The following is a 15,927-nucleotide window of genomic DNA, read 5'->3' as shown; positions in this document are numbered from 1 at the left end:
TCGCCCCATCCTTACTAAAATAATAACTTTGATATAATGCCTGGGCTGATGATTTCATTACAAACATCAATCAATTCCGGGTATTTTCATAGTATATATGTTCCACCTATCTTATCCAATCCCGGGTGATGTCACATATTCTCCTAGTATATATCTTCCACCTGTCTCATTCGATCTAGGGCAATGCTGGGTATTCTGCTACTATATGTTTTCCACCTATTTCATTCAATCCTGGGTGACGCTGGGTATTCTGCTAGTATATATTTGCACTTATATCATCCGATACTGGGACTGACTTTATGTCTGATACCCTGCTATTAAAAATATACATGAAATAATGTAATCTCTAAATCATAAACTGTTTCAGCCATTTCCAGAACTGACTTTATATTCCCCCAACCTACTGTTAAAAATATGAAATAATGTAATATCTAAATCGTAAACAGTTTCAGTCATTTCCGGGACTGACTTCATATCCCCCACCCCACTATTAAAAATATACATGAAATAAAGTAATGTTTAATGAATAAACAGTTTCAGCCATTTCCGGGGTTGACTTCATATCCCTCCATCCCACTGTTAAAACATACTTGAAATAAAGTAATGTTAAAATCATAAACTGTTTAATACATAAAAACATTAACATGGTTAGGGATGAGGCAACCATTACTTCAACGTCAATTTTTGATTGTAGTATCAGTCTCAGCATTCCAGTGACTTTAATTCCCTCCCCTCCTTAAAAGAAGAGTTTTTACAATTACTGCCATGAGGACATGAAGGACCAAAATATGAACTCAGCATTACTCGATATATTTACATGATTTTTTTAAATGTTACAAATAAGCCCCTAACGTCACTGCACTGATCCATTAATCTGATTTTTGGAATCAGCAGTAGATCCATGTGATTTTTGGAATGTGGCATCTTATGTCAATGTAGTACATCATAAATTTATTATATATATTTTTTCCAGAAGATAATGACGTCATCAAACATGTCAAACTATCACCCCCTCCCTACTCGGAAAGAAGGAGGAGATTATACCTGGGATCACATTAAACACTCACTAAATCCATTTAGTATAATCTATATATAATTAATACGATAGCGTGTGTATTCTTAAATCTCAATAAATGAAATTTGCCGGAAAGCGTGACACACAAAAGAACACACATGCTATCGTATTAATATATAGATTATATACTCGAGATATTCATTAAAAAACGCTTTAACTTCCGGTTATGCTTTCCGGAAGTGAGTGATCTCCCTTGAGATTCTTTCTTTCGTTAAATCAACGCCAATACTTGTAGTCCTCAGTAAAATAAAGCTTTTTTTTCAAACATCCTCAGACTTGGGCTTTTCCATTTCAGTATCTATCACCATTTTTGTTCTCTCATAACAATATTAAGATGATAATACAAACAAAATAATGCTAATTTTATACTCGTGATAGTCATTAAAAGATCGACAATGTTTCGAAATTTTTTCAGCTTCATTTTCTGCGAACCTGCTGTTATAGCCGCCATCTTGAATTTTACTTTCGTCCGTGAATCTATCCAGTGTTATCAGTCTTTTTTTTTTTTTTTTTTTTTCATTTTCGGAAGCAAATAACATTATTCAAAAGATGATTATAAAAGAAAAAAGAAGTAAGTATTGTCACTTAAGTTTATTTCATTTTTCAAGTTATTTATTTATTATGTTATAGGGGTTATGGGTCAGATAGGATGGTTTATTTAGGGTTTTGATTTTTGTGATTAGCCGGTTTCAGAGAGATATTTTCATGAGAAAAGTTTTTTTTTTTTTTTTAGATTCATCATTAAATGTGAGAAAACGCGACATATGTTATACGATAAACAAAGCAAAATAATAAATTCAGAAGGCATACGTTCACAAAAGGGATGTTTTTATATGTGTCGGAAAAAAAAAATAGGCCGAAGAAGGGCGACAGTTGACACTCCAAGGCAAGCAGGCAAACGTCGGGAGCGACCCTCCAACCAACAGGGTCTAGTAACAGTAAGAAAAATATTTCCGGGGCAAGGCAAACACCTGGTCTAGTCGCCACGATAACTAAAATTCGACTGACTAGAAAAGGGTGAAAAGAACACGTGGTTTTAGGTTTTAATTACCTCCTACCATCCTCCTATCCCTTTGACACGAATATCATTGCCATGCTTTGCATATGTTGATTTCTTTATCCCCCGACGGATGGACTCGTCCAACGTAAACATCACCCCTCATATATATATTAAACATATGTTTAGAAAGGAAGTTTACAGCGCAGGTAGAACAATATTCGGCACTTTTCATAACACGGACAGCGCCATTTTTTTTTTTTTTTTTTTTTTTTGCGTTTCGCTAAATTGTCGCCAGGTAGCGCTTCTTCTCGGTCAAAGAACAGTTTCAGCCTGATTCAGAAGTGAAAATAATTCGAACAAGTTAATTCATTTAATTCCATTCAGATTGTTTATTAATTTAAAAAATTAAAACTATAATATATAATATATATGACTTTGTTGATCCTCCAACACACAAAAAATAAATAAACAAGTTACAGTGACAATTTTACTTTAATTCTAAAAATGTTTTGGGGAAACAAATTCCAATGTTGCTTTAATTCGATAAATGTTTAATTTATTAAATTGTTCAGAAAAAAAATCCAACTTTACGTTAATTGGAGGGGGGGGGCTTGTTATTTATTTGCCATGTTATTTGACAAACAGGAAATTGGTGTGATCTCCCCCTGTGATGAAGAAGTTCCAAATATTTGTGAATATTTTAGAGTCTCTGTTAAACAAAGGATGGGACTCATTAATTAAGATATTGAAAAAGTCAGAGGCGATAGTTTAAGTGTGGTGTATTACATGGGTCAGGAAATCGTAATCAAAACATCTCTGCTCGATTATATAAATTATATTTTATTAAAAGTTGTTAATAAGAGCCAGTGTTCATTGATTTTCATATTAGAAAATTCAGTGATGAAGGCTAATAATGGATAAATTGATTATAAAACAGCAGACGACAAGAAGGGATTCAAGCAGTTTATTGTTGTTTTGTGTATATGTTGTGCTTTGTAAGTGTGAGTATGTGAGTTGACATACCAGCAGACTTAAAACCTGACAGAGTGCCGACGATGCTGGTCCATGGATTCTGGTTTACTGAAGAAAATCTAGCTTTATAAGAGATCGAAGTGGCCCCCAGACCCCCAGAAAGACCATTTCGAATAGATTAAAAAAGTTCTTTGATTGGTCCAAAACATAATTATTTGTTTTTATTCATGATGGTATATGCACAGACGAGTTTATGCATTATGATTTTGGTCATCAAAGGGTAAACTTGTGCTACAGATAGCTTTCCATCCCAAAAGCGGAGTCATATTGTTTGCTTTGCATTAATAAACAATTTTGTTCTCTCTTTTTTTCTTTTGTGTTAAAACATTTTTTGTTGTTTTAGAGGATTTCGAGTTGCAATTTTTTATGGACAAAAAATGTAAAGAAGAATATTGCTGTGTTTAATGGATTTGTTGAATTATATTTTTTGTGTTGTGAAACGGTAATTTTAGTTATGTTTGAAAGAATTACTATTATTTTTTTATTTTCTTTGTGTTTTCTTTCTTGAAAAAATGGAGTATTTTTGTTTGAAAGATTTGACTTTTGTAGATTTTGTAAACAGAATTTCTGATTCAATGTAGGTATTTATTTGGTTGAATTTCAAGTGTTTTTCTTTTTGAGTTCTTTTGTATTTCTTCAAGAATGAAAGTTTGTTGGATTTCTTATATTTTTTAGTAAAGAAAAAATTTGGAAGGACTTACAACTGCACTTTACTTGAAAAATAAACTTCAATTTCGCTGAATATGTAATATATTCAGACATTTTAAATATCAGAATATTTGGTTCATTTTGTTTTCAGTACTTATGGCGAAGGATACCTCTCTTGTTTGATAGTTTTAAAAAAAAAAGCTATCAGAAGATTGTATTTTTGTTGGTGTTGGTCTTTTTTATGAGGGTTTTTCATTATTTGCACACTTTTTGTGGTTCTTCTGTGATTTGGTTATTTTTGTTGATTTTTGTTGAATCAGAAGGTTGTATTTTTGTTTTGTACACAATAAAAGGAGAGCTGGGTAATCACATACTTTATTTTTGAAAAGCCATAAACAAAATATGTTTTCAAACCTAGGTATAAACAATAAATTTGGCCAGAGAGAATGTAAGTCACTTGTTAGAATGTTAAACATTAGCAAAATGCTCCTTTTTGTTGTATATCATGCATGATTTTCCTTTTGCTGGGCATTCTCATCAAGAATGTCTTTTGTCAAAACATCACACTGTGTTGGCCTTCATCTTGCTTGCAAGTCGCCTCACTTGCCCCTACTATGCATAGCACTTTTGCTAAAGTCAGCTCAATACCTTCCTTAATTAAGGATTTCTGCACTGACTTTAGATAAATGCTGAATATGAAGAGATCGACGATAAAGTGTGTTCCACTATATGGCAGTATTTACCCTGTTTGACTATTTGGTGAAAATGTTTCAAATATGAGTGTACCGATTCATCTGAATTTTGCCTGCGCTGTGCAAATTCGACCATACTGCATCAGAGAAGTTATTTATGAAAATTAGGAAAATATAGATCTGAGTATCAATTGTTCCATATCTAAAACAGTCTTTTTATTCATTATTAGCCTGGGTGTCTGGCGTTGCCTGTATGTTTGGAGGTGTGTGCTGAGCAAAAAAAAAAAAAGGCAGACAGGCTTGAACCCATGAATGTGGAGAGGTGTTAAAAAAATGGTAGTAGCATGGGGAGGGAATCAAAACAACAGTAGGCAGCCAGGGTGAAGAGAGGTGTAAAAAAAAATGGTAGTAGGCAGGCAGGCTCGAACCCATGATGTGAAGGCGGAAAAGAAAGTGAAAGAAAATCTGACATTTGAGCCAATGTCTCCATCATGCGACTGGAAGTTAAAAGTGCTGAAATTAACCGCAGTCAATCCAATGGTGATGACTTGCTAAATGTTGGTGAAAGAAATCGATCTCTTCTTGTACAAAACGGTTTAAATTGAAGGAATTAATGTTTTTGGCCAATTTTTCGATATTTGTCGTCTGAGATGTCGAGCTTCATAATGATACCAATCTCATGAAAATCCATCAAAAGTTTTAGGCAGACATACATACATACATACATACATTTAAGCAGACAGGTGTTCAAGTTGAAGTTAAACTGTTCTGACTAGGTGATTCATTACTACCTATTCTGTCGTTCTGTGCTACTCTTTTTTTTTCAATTGAATTTAAACAATTCAGCATTCTTGCTTTTTTTATCCTGCTTGTGATACCATGTTGTGTTAGTAAGCCTGAAGGACAAGACACGTGTGTACATGTTATGATTAAGATGGCGACTGCCAGGTTCTTATATATAAAGAAGGAAGTGACGCCATTCAGGTAGTGTTATTAGTCAGATACAACAACATCCAGCTACCTGATCCAGTGCCCACTGACGTCTAGCTACCAGTTTTCAGCATCGGATCTTGTCTATACGACTTGAATCACTCAAGGCATGTCATTTTTCCTTAGGAACCCAAGAACCTCAAGCCCATGAGATGCCCAGGAATATCAGCATACCTAATACCATTGAAACCAGCACTTGTGTTGATGCACGACAGCATGGAAAAAAATTATTCCAAGTGAAAGGATAAAATGGAAGGGTATACAAACAAAAACAAAAAGACACAACTAAACTCTTCTGTTTAGGAGACAAAGTCCTGGTTAAACAAAAAAATTAAAAAAAAAAACAAACTGTCCCCATCATACAACCTCAAACCATATAAAGTCACAAAAATAGCACTATTATAATTGTGAAGAGAGGACACCAATAAGTCACCAAAAACTCTTCTCTGTTCAAGCAAATAAGCTCGAGCACATCTAATAAGGAAAAGAAGTTTGACTGAGAATGAGTATAATCCACACCTGTAAGAAGAGCGCTGGGGAACCTCCACAACCTCAATGGCTGACCAAATTCCAATACGAAACCTATCACAGAAAAGATTGCCTTTACTTAGACTGAAAGACTTCATAATTAAGCAACACAAATACAAAATAACCAGGGACAGAATGCGATACTCACTGCAATTTCTACTGTTGCCTGCCTTCTGGGTTTCCCACTCACATTCTGTCTCTCCAGTTTTTAAATTCCTGAACCTACTTCAAACTGTGGCTCACTTCTAGTGACTCCAGCTTGCTCTTGCAGCTTCCAGCTCACTCCAGTTTACTTATGCAGTGTCTTCAGTTCATTCCTGTGGTTCTGGCACTACCAGTCACTATCTTCTGTGGCCCACTGATGTCTGATGACCTGCCTCAGTGCCCATTGAAATCTAACTACCGGCTTCAGTGCACACTGACGTCCAGCTACCTGCTTTACCTGCTCTACCCCTGACATGCAACTATCTGCTGTAGTGCCCACTGATGTGCAGCTACATGTTCAAGTGCCCACTGATGTCAGGCTATCAGTTCATACCTTAAGGACCCATGAATCTCAATCTGATCCTGAATCCATGGCTGTACATTTTATCATTCATTTGGTTGGAGATTTTGAAATGCACTTACTTTCTGACATGTCCAGCTCTCAGTCATGTGACCGAGTTTATAAAACATTAAACCGGCAAAACACACACATACACACACACACAAACTCTCTCTCTCACTTGCGCTCTCTCTCTCTTCCTTTCAGCACATCCCTCTGTTGGAGTGCCCCCAAATAAAAAGTTTGTTATTTTGTTTTGTTGCAAAAAATTGAATTTTATGTTTTTATCATGCATGGGCATGGCATATTTCTGAGAGTGGTATATATCAGCCGACGGTGTGTATTTTTTTGGCAAACGTTCACACTTCAAGTGATGAATGAATTTATGCATGCGAAAAAGTAATAGCACTGTGTCGGCAAGTTCAAATGAACATTTGGCATTTCAACTTGCCGACATATTTCTGTATGCACGTATGATTCATCTATCTGAACTAAGATTTTACTCGTTATAAAGAATTTTTGGTATATGATTACCATTTCCTGTTTCACGTGCGTGTTGAAAACGGGGATTGCTTTAAAATGTTTCCTCCAGAGATTTGGTTCGGCCATGTAAAGTGGATGCTACATGTTAAACAGAAAGCGGAAGTTGAGACCTTCTATGATATAAATCTCACCTATCTGTTTAAATGTATGTATGTATGTATGTTTGTATATCTCGCAAAAATTTTCACCAGAGGCCACAGATCCTGACAAGCTTGGTATCATTTTGAAGCTCAACGACTCGGACGACAAATATAAAAAATTAATTCCTTCACCCTAAACTTGGCCGTTTTGTACAAGGAGGGGTCGATTTTTTTCGACGACATTTTAGCAAGTCCGTCACCATTGGATTGACTTCGGTTAATTTCAACGCTTTTGACTTCCAGTCGCGTCATGGAGACATCAGCTAAGATGTCAGATTTTCTTTCACTTTCTTTTCTGACTTTGTGTCATGGGTTCGAGCCTGCCTGTCTACTACCACTTTTTTTTTGTTCAACACACAGGCAATGCTGGGCACCCAGGCTAGTTTTAAATATATCTAAAAACAAAAAACAAACAAAAACGGACGTGCTTCATTCCATTAAACCTCATTTCGTGTTGATACACAACCTCAGTAAGTTTATCAGAATGTGTGCTTATTCTTAAAATGGCAATGTTATTTTTAATTTTTTTTTACCGCAAAAATTGTAAACATTTTTGAAAACATGTTTGAGATTATGCTTTGTAAATCCTAAAGGCAGACGCGTTTCTATTTGTATTTGTCATCTGCTTTACATTAATAGCAATTTAATGAAGATGATGTCTATCATCTTTTTTTCTCTTTTAAAGACAGAATAAATATATATTAATATATTACATGAAATAATACAAATTTTAGCCATGATATTCACCAAAAGGTTAGCTAGGTTTCGAAATATATGTATTTAGCCTAATTTTCTGCGAACCTGCTCTTATGGTCGCCATGTTGAATTTGTATTTTCGCCCGTGGAGCTATAAAGTTTTAAGAATTGTTTCTGGCTAAAAGCAGATTACTTTATTCGAAGGCAAATCATAAAGCAAATAAGTGTTACTACTTGAATTTACTTAACTTTTATCAGTTATATTTTATGAGTTACGTTTGAAGCATTATTTATATTTGTCAAAATGGGACAACGTTGCAATTGTCCAATGTAAACAAAGACTCCCCCTCCTTTACAAAACATTGAAAAAAATAAAGGAAATTTTCTTTGGGAGATTTAGCAAAGAAACCAACAAACGACTACACAAAAAAAAAAAATCAAATATCAAATAAATGGGTGCTTCTACACTATTGGAACAGAATTTTATAGTAGATTAATGGAGTTTTCAGATAAAAACCAATGGTTTGTACTGATTTTCTTTTGTAAACTCTAATAAATTTCAATGGTAGCTTCCAAACTATGCAGTCGAAATTACCTGAATATTACTGAAATATAAAAAAAAAACAACTTTAACCGTATTCGCAGATGAAAAATTACTGCCAAATTGTTTAAGTTGAAACTTAAACAATTACCTCCCTTTTGAACTCTCCTATGTATTACGATCGTTTTCATCAAATTCTATTTGTTATTTTCTTTAATAAATAATGTTCTACTCCATCGATTTTCATAATTTTTTGATATAATCATCTTAAAAGTACGTGGTATGCGTAGATACCATCGTTTTTATGTGAAATTCAGTATTACGTAAGTACGGGCAAAATGAATGCCAATGCTTAAAATGTATAAATATTTTGACCCCTTCCTTTAAAAATTCACCAAAAATGAAGAAATTTACCAATTTTAATGAAATTTTCAGTATTTATCAAATAATGATCACGAAATATAATGAACTAATTATTTTTATTTAAATCTTAAGGAAATGTATTATTTTGTTTAAACAAAAATACCTTTACTAAAGTTATGGTTTTCAGTAATAAATAACAAACGCAAGAATTTATTTTTGCTTTTTGTTATATAAATAAAGCATCATAATTTGTAAGAATAAAAAAAATAATTTTTACAGGAACATTACGATAAAAGCCCCTAAAGTTTGAATCTGATATAACTCAAAGAAAAATTAATTTCTCAGACTATCGATATTACCATTGAATTAAGCATTGTTTATTTAATATTTTCACACACAAAAAATTATAATAGCAAAAATATTTCTACTTTTTTTTTTAAATTACAGATTTAGCATAATTTTTATATGCAAGATTTTAATAATTTCCTTGCTCGCAAGAATGTGAAACTTTCGGTATAACATAATTTTTATATAATCTCGAACAATAATTAAAAAAAATTAAAACAGGAATATAAAAAATAATTAAATTAAAAAATGATAAAAATTGATGCAAACGTTCAGAATAGGAATGTATGGATGCACGTCTGGGGGGGGGGGAGAAATCTGACACCCCTACCTCCTTTTACTATCATTTTAAAACAGCATTTTGATTGGCTATAATTTTGGGCTTTCATATAATTGTGTTTACAAACCTTTATTTGTTGCATTTTTGGCAAATAGTAGAATTAATTGCTTTTTGAGGGCTAATTCAGTTATTTTTGCACAAACAAGGTGTTTTTTTTTTATTTAATTCAATATCTTAGGACTTTACTAATTATCTTTGAAATAGACCCAGAAAACTAATATTTATATTTTAAAGGATTTTTACAATGAATTTATTTAACTTCAAAATTTAGCTGAATTGGTTAGCTTGTCGTGAAAACATTTTTCATAAAGTTTTTTTTTGCACGTGTACAAATATTTTTTTCCTTTCAGAAATTAACTTTAGTCTCTAATCTTTCAAATATAATCAAAAAGTAGTCGGAAACCTACAAAAAAAATATAAATTGGCTTTCATCTATCTTTATCCATCTATTTTTGCCCATACCTAGTATTACGATTACCGAAATTTCGTCCTAATAGTGTACAAGCACCAATAAATGTTACTGACGCCAATAAGAGTTACTTCGGGATTTATTTAGCAGAGAAGCAAACAAACCATTACGTGCAAAAAAATTAATATAGAATAAATGAATGCTGCTGTAGCCAATAAAAGTTACTCTTCTATCATTTTTTGTGTTTTTAAGTAATGTTTAACACTATTTGATCTAAGAAGAACCTTGGAGACAGGTTCTTGTTGGAAAAGAAACATTGTTTTGAAAATATCGGTTTTCATGTACTATGAAGTTTTATTTTTCTGTGCACACCTCAGAAATTTGTGTAGTTTATTTACAATCAAATTCTATGTTTATATATGTCATTTTTTTTTTGCGAGTGTGTGTGGGGGGGAGCAAGTGGCTATATTGACTACAGTAACATTTATTTATTGTATTTTTTTTGCATAGTCGTTTATTGGCTTCTCTGTTAAATCCCTAGTTACTTTTATACCTACTTCGCTAATTTTGTTTTGTGTTTTTAAGTAGTGTTTAATGCTCTTTGTTTTCTTTTTTGTTTCAATCACAGCTATTCAGTTTTCACAAGCATATCTGAAACAATATGTTGACATCTTTTTGGAAAGAAGCCTCCTTTTAAAATTCGCAGTTTCCCTGTTCCTTAAAGAAGGGAGAGGAATTTTTGCAATTTTACATTCTTAGCAAGTCGCAAGCAAGCAAGCTTTATAGACTTTTAAATTCAAAACTTGATCATTTAGTGATTTATTTCTGAATCTGTATCTCAAGCCACTTAAAATGTGAAATAATGGTAAAATTGTAGGAGGTTTATATAATTATATATTATTATATATTAATATATTATATATATATATATTATTATTATTATTATTATTATATATTATATTTATTATGTAGGAGGTTTATATATATTATTATATTAATAATGAAATTGAAAATTTGCTAAAAAGAAATGCTGGCAATAATTATTAATAATTATAACAAATTTAAATATAAAACATATAATGTTTGTTATTCAATTTATTTAAAAATAATATTTATTTTCTGTTGAGTGTAGATTTCATCCATTTTTGAAACTTTAAACATTTAAACCAACATTTTTTGTAGTTTTTTTCCCTTATAATCCCTTTTTCACCAAACACTTGTTTTTCAGAAGAATTACTACCCAGACCCCAAAATTAAAAATAAGAAAAGAATAAATTGGCGTATTTTTCATGATTATCATGAAAAACGCACCAATTTTTTATTTTATTTAATCAAATGGAATTAAAATCATATTTGTTCGATGAGATACAAAATGGTGTAGAAAATTATTAGTAATAGCCAATATCTTATACATATAATTTAAATTTTATAAAAAATGGATATAACTTCCATAAAAATAAATAAATAATTTGCAGTTAAAAACTATTTTGTTTCCAGTATATGACAACTGTGAAAATATGATTTTTTGTAAAACTGATAAATTCTTTCATTTAAATAATTTAATGAAACTAAATAGTTGTGATATACTCAGTGTGACAATGTTAAAAAGGATTGATATATTACAGAAACAAACGTTGAAAAAGAAAGTAAAGAAACAGGAAGAAAAGGAAAGAAAGATTGAACTGTTAAATGCTTGTAGAATTCATAAAAAACGGGATTGTTAACGAAATATTTGCTTGTTAATAAATAGTTAATTATTAAAGAATCAAATAAAAACATACCTTGTTTGTTTTAAATAAGATTCACACTGGAAATCATATCGACGTTGACAAAAGAGAAATTAATTAACATATGTCCATTCTTTAGTTTAAACACATACATACACAAGAGGCTGTCTACCTTTATTTACATGTTGACACGAAGGGAGAGTGAAAATAGACCCACTCACTCAGATCACCCTAAAGTATACATCATCACAAATCCACACATGGACAAGGGGAGGCATCTTTTTGCATGGTTCAAGAGAGATAACTGTTGCAATTTTCACAGTATTAAAATGTAATTAATATCCACATGGATAATTTCAATAATATTGTGTTTTCCTCAAGTAATATTAATTTGATAATAAATTCTCTTTCGTTGGCTGAGATTGATAAGAAAGTAATAGCCATTTGTTAAACATTTTTCAATGTAGTTGGTCCTGCTCAGAAAATTTGCCGTGAGCTGATGTCAATAAGGGGCTTTTGCTATCTGTTTATTATTATCATAAACAGAATATTATGATCCTTGATTAATATTGAAAACAAGACACTGTTGACCGAGTTTTCTAGAAAGTGAGTGAAAAGTCATCCAAATGCCTCATTATAGATAAGACGAAATTGATAATTGAATTACCTGGATGGATTCTATAGGTGGTTGAAGTTGATAACGAGTTAAAGAAGCGTTACATTGATGCAAATTGAGGAAACACATTTGTGGTTTCAGAGACCATCATAAAAGTGGTGGATTAATTTTCCATTCATGGTAGCAGGAGAGGTGAAAAATAGATGAAAAAGAAAAAGGCGGATTCAAATACCTGTTGGCCACACCTGGTCTTGCAGAACTGAGATTTGTATCTGTAATTTGAGCCAGTGGGGTGTTCTCGAATTATATGTTGAATTATATAGCAATAGAGGTTCTCAATATAAGTCTGTGAATCAGGAACTTCAGAGATTCTGGCTTCCCACTTGGATCCATATCACTATGAGATTGACCTTAAAAATTAGGGTCAAAATCGTTAAGCTTTAAATGACAGAATCAACTGGACTGAGCTAAGACCTCTGCTTGGTGCTTTGCTGACTGTATGCATTTGAGAGACTGACCTTAGGGTTTATGGTTGAAATTGCTAAACTTGAAAATCACAATGTTTTCATAAGAATTTAAAATAGTCTAACATAAAAATAAAATGTGAAAATATCCTTTTCTTAGCTTTCTGTATTAAAAACTAAGTGTTATTCAATAAAAAATTCTGTTAGTAATAAAACTGAAAATTGCACTTTTTCTTTATGTAAACATTTAATTTTTTTCTTTAATATTTACATTCATATTTTCATTCTTCAGTAAATAAATTCATTAAAATGCATATTTGAATTATTTTTTATGTAATATTTATATAATAATATTTCTTTTTATTCACAGATAACCAATCGCTCTACAGAAAACATTCATCCAATTAAGATTAAATAATGAAATATTTTATTCACCAGGAAATATATGTGCAAACGTATAGTTTAAGGAAAAATTATTTTACATATACATAAAAATCATTGAAGAAAGTGTACATATTGGCAAAAAGAATTGTTCTTCAAAATGTGTGTTTGAGAATTTACTCTTATTTACATAAAAACATGCAAGCAAACAATGAGGAAACATTGAATTCTTGTGATGTGTGTGTGTCAACATTTTCTAGCAATTATAATCTAAAACGACACATGCTAATACACACTGGAGAAAAACATTATTCTTGCGAAATATGTGGGTCAGCATTTTCACAGAATTCTAATTTAAAATCACATATGCGAACACACACTGGAGAAAAACCTTTTTCTTGTGACGTGTGTGAGTCAGCATTTTCAGAGATGTCTACCTTAAAACGACATGTACAGACACATACCAAAGAAAAAATTTATTGTGAAGTTTGTGCGTCAGAATTTTCAAAATTCTCTGATTTAAAAAAACACATGTTAACACACACTGGAGAGAAGCCATATTCTTGTGAAGAGTGTGGTTCAGCATTTACAAAACGTTCAAAACTAAAACGACACGTTCGAACACACATGGACAAAAGACCCTTTTCTTGTGAAATTTGTGGTTCAGCATTTACAAAAAATTCTCATTTAATATCACACCTGCGAACACATACTGGAGAGAAACCATTTTCTTGTGAATTATGTGACTCTTCCTTTTCACAGAAATCACATTTGTTACAACACATACGAAGTCACACTGGAGAGAAACCTTATTCTTGTCAAGTGTGTGGTTCAACATTTACAAAAAATTCAACTTTAAAACAACACATCAGAATACACACGGGCGAACGACCTTATTATTGTGATGTGTGTGGATCATCCTTTAACGGTAATTCTACTTTAAAACAACACATGCGAACACATACGGGAGAGAAACGTTTTTCTTGTGAAATCTGTGGGTCAGCATTTATAAATAATTCGAATTTAGAAAAACATATTCGAACACACACTGGAGAGAAACCATATTCTTGTAATGTGTGTGGTTCAGCGTTTACAGAAAATTCAAGTTTAAAACGGCACATTCGAACACACACAGGTGAACGACCTTATTCTTGTGATGTGTGTGGATCAGCTTTTTCTGATAATTCCAACTTAAAAGAACACATGAGAGGCCACACAGGAGAGAAACGATATTCTTGTGAAATCTGTAGTTCAGCTTTTTCACAAAGATATTATTTTAAAAAACATATGCGAACACACAATGGAGAGAAACCTTTTTCTTGTTAAGTTTGTGGGGCAGCATTTTTACAAAAATCTATTTAAAAAAAACACAAATGCAGACACACCATGGAGTGACTGAAGTAGAGACTGTGAGCCACGTGATAGTTTTAATGTTGGAAAACAGCTACTATACAATACAACACAATGGAGTATGTTTATACCTCTATTGCGCCATCTCTTAAAAGTTGAACATTAGCCATAAGTCCTGAGAACATATATCAGAAAGAACAGTTTATAATAAGTTGTTCACCATCAACTATGACTATGCAATCACCACAACTAAGTACCTAGAAGACGGAGTTATTAAACTTGACATGGTGATATGGTACAAGAAGAAAAAAAGCCACATGCAGACACGTACTGTTGGACACAGATGTTAGCTTTAATCAACTCTTCTTCCCTTAGAGCTTGGAAGAAAGTTTATGTTGAAGAAAAAATGTTCATTTAGAGATTAAATTCAATGACATAGAAAAGCATAGATAATACCTGGCTTTGAAGACAATGATTCAATTACAAACGTCAAGACCAGAGAGAATATTAGCAGAGAGTATATACGCTATTTAAGGAAAAAATCTGCAAAACAACTTAAAAACAAATGTATGTTTGATATCAGTGTTTCTAATGATGCGGGTTTAATCAGAACAGAGAGAAAGACAATAACTACAGATTATAAAGATTATAAAAAGAAATGTGAATCGATGGAAGATCTCCATCATTCAAGTAATTATAAGATTAACCCTTGTAAAAGAAACTATATACCCAAAGTATCAATTGCAGGCGGATACAAAAATGTTCTTAAATGGATGGTTAGAATCATGAAAAAAAGGTTCGCTTGAAGTCTATAAAATAATGAACATTTGCATCCAGCAGGATGTAACATTCCCAGCAAATTTCTCAAAAACAGAACGTTACGTATTCCAAGTTGAAAAAAGTTGTGAAAATTGTTAAACCAACACCTGGATAACTGATAAAGAAATAGATTAACTTCAAAATTGTTAGCATAAAAAGAGACCTCTTCATCTGACAGCTAATTTATATAAAAATAAGAGAAAAATCTTATTTCTATGAAGTGTGTTTTTGGGTTTTTTTTATGGAAATCGCTCATAGAATGTGAGGAGTAAATGACAAAACAAGGGATGCGGAAGTGTCTTATCATGTATGTATAAATACAAAGAATGGTTCAGCAGTGAACATAAATGTTCAGATGACAAGTGCAGTTCTGTAAACATATACAATAAACATATGAGCATGAGCTGCTAGCTCCAATCCATTTTGTTTTACCCTGCTTTCTAATCAAAGACCTTTCCATTTTTGATGCATGCAAAGTAAGAGTAAGACCCTTTCTTTTATTCTAGTTATATTTCAGTCTTTAAAAGATGCACATCGATCATATTGAGTTGTGTTGCCGGGTCATCTTTCTTAGGGCTACATAGGATCTATCTGACTTCAGTTCCCAGATTATCTAATAGATAACATGATACAATGTCCATTGTGTTCCACTTTCTAGCTCTGACTCTCAATTAATTACTGTTA

The 15,927-nt window shown here is 32.2% G+C and overlaps 1 long non-coding RNA gene across 1 annotated transcript; it reads left to right on the top strand.

Moving 5' to 3' along the window:
- The first annotated feature begins 860 nt into the window (after nt 1-860).
- Nucleotides 861-15,660, top strand: LOC145266925 (uncharacterized). The gene is made up of 2 exons (XR_013864798.1): nt 861-1,646; nt 13,064-15,660. It is a non-coding gene; the product is annotated as an uncharacterized LOC145266925 (long non-coding RNA).
- Nucleotides 15,661-15,927: the final 267 nt, after the last annotated feature.

The sequence above is a fragment of the Euprymna scolopes genome, chromosome 4 (genome assembly GCF_053919585.1).
Source record: "Euprymna scolopes isolate OS-2025 chromosome 4, ASM5391958v1, whole genome shotgun sequence".
Taxonomy (NCBI): Eukaryota; Metazoa; Mollusca; class Cephalopoda; order Sepiida; family Sepiolidae; genus Euprymna; species Euprymna scolopes.
The sequence above is the reverse complement of the archived record's forward strand: the minus strand, read 5'-3'. Positions and strand labels throughout refer to the sequence as shown.